We start from the raw sequence: 6,000 nt of genomic DNA on the forward strand, positions 1-6,000 counted from the left end.
AGTGCACACATAGACATCAAAGGGGGCTTGAGCCCCTGCCCTTTTATCCGTATGTAAAAAGTGCCCTCTCCAGACCATGCTTGCAGTTTCTACTATGGTGAAAGAAATGCAAATGCCCTGTTTCCATTCTATACCTGAAGGCAGCATTCCAGAGAATTGCCTTGTCCAAACTCTCCTGAACTTGAATGCGAGTGTTTTATGTTGAAAGAATTGCCCTCCCTGTGTAGAAATCCATGCCGTTACGCCAAATCTCAGGTATTGACTTGATTATGCTTAGTTTAGTGTGGTATCAAGTACTGAAAATAGCTGACCTCCAAGCTCACAACACGTCGCAGCACAACACGTTGTAAGATTTCAATATCTTCACCAAAAGGCCCTTTTAGAAATGTCAGCCCCTGCCTCTCTAACATTCTCTGCATGTCCCTGAGGGACACTACCAGTAAACTATATCTGTGCAAGATGTAAAAACAACCAGAAGGTAGAACATTACAAAGAAAGGATTGACTTGGACTCCATCTTTCGGGGTAGGCTTCTTTTTGGAGCTGTGTGGAACACAAGCTCCCTATACGTGGCCGTGTGTGTAGGTATGTTTGTAGGTATGTTTGTGGGTGGGTGGGTCTGTATGTAGCCTGTATGTAGTACCCTGGGTGACCAGAGAGGTGCTGTTGAGTCTAGCCTGCCCTGAGCATCAACTGCAATACACACACACACACACACACACACACACACACACACACACACACACACACACACACACACACACACACACACACACACACACAGCTCCACTTCGAACAGAGGTTCGATTTTTCTTTTCTTTTCTCTTTTTTGCCTATGTGTGGTGAGTCACTTCATGGATCAGTTTCATGACTTTTGCAGTAAAAGTAAAACTCGGGACGATCCATTGTCCCGTTTTGTTCTACCCCGGGGAGGGGTATCTCAAAAACCAAGGCTCTTTTTAAGGGCTTGTTCCTGCACACATACAGTATGCAGTACTAAATTAATCAGAATAAATGTAGTGACAGCAGGGGGCAATGTTACCCTTTGATCTCACCACCTGTTTCTGTCCTCTGTGTGCACTGTGCGTGCACGTGTCTGTGTCTGTGTCTGTGTCTGTGTCTGTGTGTGCGTGCGTGCGAGCAAGCGCATGTGTGCGGTTGCATGTGTTTGTGTGCGTCTCAGTGACCCAGTCTTAGCCTAGCTGAGCTAGACATCCCAGCCATGTTAAAACAATTAGTTAGCTGCATTAGTATATAGGCTGGCCCCAGGCTAACCCAGTCTGGCTTCATCACTCTGTCTGTGGCCTTGTTCCCCCTGGCCCCCCTCTGGCTGGCACTCATCACATCATGGAGGTCAGGGTGGATTCCTGGAAGTTCACCACCCAGTTCACCTCCGAGGCCCACAGCACCGCAGCCTGAGCCCAGTTCCTCAACGGACGGCCGTCCTGTCCGTGGTCACCAACGGAGTGGGGATTCACACCAGGCTTGAGTGTAAAATGAAACCAAATGGACCCCTACTTGATTTACAAGAAGTCTACACAACTAGAGAATGTAGAAGAATTGTTAGTTTGATCAAGGTTTACCTGTTATCTCTCCTATACATCATGGATGGAATTGTGGACAAAATCTTATCCAACGATCACAAAATATTCTACGTTTTGGGTCTGAGAGGCAAAGAAAATCTCAACGAAAAGTGGTCTGTGGCTCAAATGCCGAATAAATAATGGAGGACCTTGATATGAAAACGGTTGGAAACCACTGGTTTAGACATTAGAAGGAGTTCTCCTGAACGCTATGGTACCGATGATGATTATTCCCATTTTTAGAGCCTAGTACATACATGGTCAACTGGCGGCCCAGGGGCCACATGTGGCTTCCACCTTCACTTCATGCAGCCCGCAGGTTAATATCAGAATACTGATATATTATTGATTTCAGCTGTTACAATTCCAAACATGCAAACATAACCCGCTTTAATTACTTCAGTGTATATTAGTAGCTTCATGACTAGAATTGTATTTGTATTTATGTTCATAAAGTTTACATAATATAAACGCAATTGAAATGAAATAAAAACGTTACTTTTCAGGATTCAAATAAAAAAATAGTAAAAAATATTCAGGATTCCAATTCAAAAATCAAACCTCGGTTCGAAGTGAAGCGGTGAATTTGTATTCTATGTGTTCTAGATCTATACATTCTGTGATCTATACTTTCTATGTGCTTTAGTTCTAGTTCTGAATGAATGAATGATTTTGTCTGGAGAGCCAAATTGTCATGTGAAGCTTGGCAAATCCTCAATTCTGTCCCGGTACATGTAAGGGACAGACAAAACTAACCAATCGCAGCGCAGAGATGCACGGGACAGGTACGGGACACACAAAGCCACTTCAAAAATTGCAAAAATAGCAGATCTACAAGCTTGTAAATCTGCTATTTGTGCTATTTTTGACTGTATATGCATTGAGGCCCTCTGGAGTGAGTGTGAAAACATAATGGCCTTCTCCATCATCAAAGTTGCCCACCACTGCTCTAGTATGACCCGACCAGGAATCAAACCCTGACCTCCCAGTCGTCAGGCTGACACTCTTACCACATGGCCACTGAGCTGCTTGTCCTAACTTATTTGTTTGTTATTATTCCCAGGCGTTCATTGTGATGTTCACGTTAGACATGATTCATCGGCTGGTGAACATGTACAGTACGCCTACCAGCCTCACGGGGACCACGACATGAGCAGGTACATTAACAACAGTCTGTCTGTCTTCAACATCTCTGAGATTCTGGACGCAAACCGACCAGACAAGGAGGAGAAACCAGCCTGGTTCGATGGCTCTGTTATCACCACCTGCAGGTCTGTCTGTCTGTCTGTCTGTGCTCTCTGGAACGCCCTTGGCTATTTTCACTACTTCTTAGACATTTGTTTTCTAATTGATGGAATTTTATAGATTTATTTTATTTATTAATGAAATTACTTTGAGAAATCATTGAAATTGCTTTTAATTCATGAAAATCTTAAGCTTTTTTTGGGAATGCTTTTTGAAAATGTTTTGAAATAAGAATAATTGAAACTAAAAGTAGGAAACAAAAAATTAGGGGACCCATAAAAATGTGTCTGCTGCGACCCACAAATGGGTCCCGACCCAGTGTTTGGGAACCAGTGATCTATTCTAGACAGATGCCAGGTACGGTTGTTGGCCTGCAATCCTATCTATACTGCACTACAAAGCCAAGGTGCAGAAACTAAATTTTTGGACATGCACAACTAATTTGTGTATAGGTCAAATTAGACTTAGTGATTTTATGGGATAAACAATTACCTCAAGATCAGATACACGATCAGTGTCCATCCATCCATCCATCTTCAACCGCTTATCCGGAATCGGGTCGCGGGGGTAACAATTCCAACTGAGACCTCCAGATTTCCTTATCCCGAGCAACTTCCTCCACTCCCTCAGGGAGTATACCGAGGCGTTCCCAAGCCAGTTTGGAGATATAATCCCTCCATCTGGTCTTTGGTCTGCCACGGGGTCTCCTCCCAGTGGGACGCGCATCGAAGACCCTCCTAGGAAGGCGCTCGGGGGCATCCGTAGATGCCCGAACCACCTAAGCTGACTCCTTTGTCATATCACTTATATCATATGCCTACTGCAGTATATCTCATTTGGCTGACCAGTTGAAAATCTTTTAACCCGAATTTTCAGTCAAAAGTGTGTTCGTAGTTACTGCACTATGGCTTTGCAGGGCAGTATAGTGTGTATAATTTCATTGTAGAGATTTCCTTTTTATAATTCTGTTTAGACTGATGCCAGGTTATTGGTGTGTGGTTTGGTGTGCGTCTACAATCAGTAAGTAAGTAAGCATCGTGCAGAGAGGTACTGGAGGCCTGTGAATGCGTGGCTGGCAGCTGGCCTGTGTTTGACGAGAGGCTGACAGATCTCTTTTTAATGAGTGTGGAAATATAGTCGGATAAGTACTATAGTCTGGTTGTTGCCCTGCCGGGGCCACACAAATTAAACTTCTCCCAAATATGGGGATGTCTGACATCATAAACCACATGAGACTGACCCAGTATGACCATACAGTATATGGGCATTCCAAAATATGGGCTTAATATTGATGACATCAAGATCTCCATATATGGACATAAATGTATTAGTGAATTAATTTATCCAGTGGTGTAAAGTAACTAAGTACATTTACTTAAGTACTGTACTTAAGTACAGTTTTGAGGTATTTGTACTTTACTTGAGTAGTACCAGTTTTCAGTACTTTTAAAACTTTAGTTACTAGTTACTTTGCAGATATAAATGATTATATAATAAAACATACATTAATCCACTTTAGCCCTATTTTATACGTAGGCTATTTGAAAATAGCCGATCTACAAGCTCACAACGCGTCGCGGTTGTGAGCTTGTAGATCTGCTATTTTCAAACATTTTGTACTTTTACTTTTGGTACTTTAGTACACTTTGATCCCAATACTTTCGTACTTTTACTCAAGTGCATTTTGAATTACAGACTTTTACTTGTAAGGGTGCCCTCACACCAAAATACCTATGAGAGTGGAATCCGCGTTCCGCCAATGCATTTCATTAGCCCCGTTTACATGCACGCATCTAATCGTATTAAAAACAAGATTTTAGATAAACCCGATCTAATTCTGCATGTATACACCTAAATAAACCCGATCAAAACCAACACGATTTAAATTCTGATCGGATGCAGAGGGGTGGTCTAGACTTTTTTACGACCCGATCAAAAGGAAAATCCTTCCATGTAAACACCTAACCCGATTAGAATGTGACATGTTCTTTCAGCGCAGGCTTCCTGGCCATTTATTGTGGCACTTTTTGTGATGTTTCACCACATCTATTTAGTTTATAAACACATTTTTTAATCAATCTATAAATGTGCAGACTATCTGTGTAGCCTGCCTACGTTAGTGTGCGTGTTTGCGTGCGCTCACGCGAGTCCCAACTAAGACTCCTGTCTCAATTGAGAAGAACCGTAGGCTAGAGATCTTCACAGGTCCAAAGAATGGTCCCGAAAACTAAATGGACCGTCAAATTTTGACCGATTCCGACCTGTTATGAAACAATAATCAAATTACAAAACCAAACCTGAGTGGCCCCGTAACGGTCTCGTCCGATTCCGTCCCGTTCCGACGTTCATTCTTTTTTTACAGACCGAAACCCGTGACATGTTGTCCCGAAATCCTTTTATTTCCAAGGTTCCGAGGGTTCCGAGAGACCAGAAAGACCATTTAATCATTATTAAAATCCTCTTTTATGTAACTCATTGCAGCCGTGCAGCGTGCTGTTAACTGATTGACAGGCAGAAGAAGGCTGCCAAGGAATCTATAATATTAAGATCGAAACAAAAGTCAGGGATAAAGGAATACAATAGGCTACCTTCTAACTACAGAGGTAAGTCATTTTCGGTTTGTTTAACTTGTACGCGGTCGCGGGTGCCTTCTCATCAAAAAATAGCCGATCTACAAGCTCACAACGCGTCTCAAATCCTGGCAGCAGGCTACGCATCACGTTAAACTGATCCTAGACCAGCATTATCATCTCACTTACACAGCCATTCATTCATCTCGCGGCCTCACGGCTAACAGACCTGATCCTAGGTCAGCCTAAACACAGCACACACGAAACAGAACTCCAGTAGTTCGGTGAGAGAAAGATATTCTAGCGCGAATGGACGCTACGTCCTCGTTCATCTATCCTCCTGTGCGTCTTTGCCCAGGTCAGATTGATCTGGCCACTAACTAATTGTCTTCTTGCGATCATAAATAGCCTAAGAAACCACCAGCAAAACATCCTATATTCTTCATCAGATAAATAATATTTAAAGGGGCCTGGGGTAAGTGGATATAGCTAAGAGAGTCAATTTTAAAAGTATTACAGACTTTTTGTTTATTATCGTGAATGCACTTGTCCATGAAGCCATATGTTCTATGGGCCGTTGCCCGTCGGGAGCAAATATGGATT

Source organism: Nannobrachium achirus, assembly GCF_963921795.1.
Source record: "Nannobrachium achirus genome assembly, chromosome: 15".
Taxonomy (NCBI): Eukaryota; Metazoa; Chordata; class Actinopteri; order Myctophiformes; family Myctophidae; genus Nannobrachium; species Nannobrachium achirus.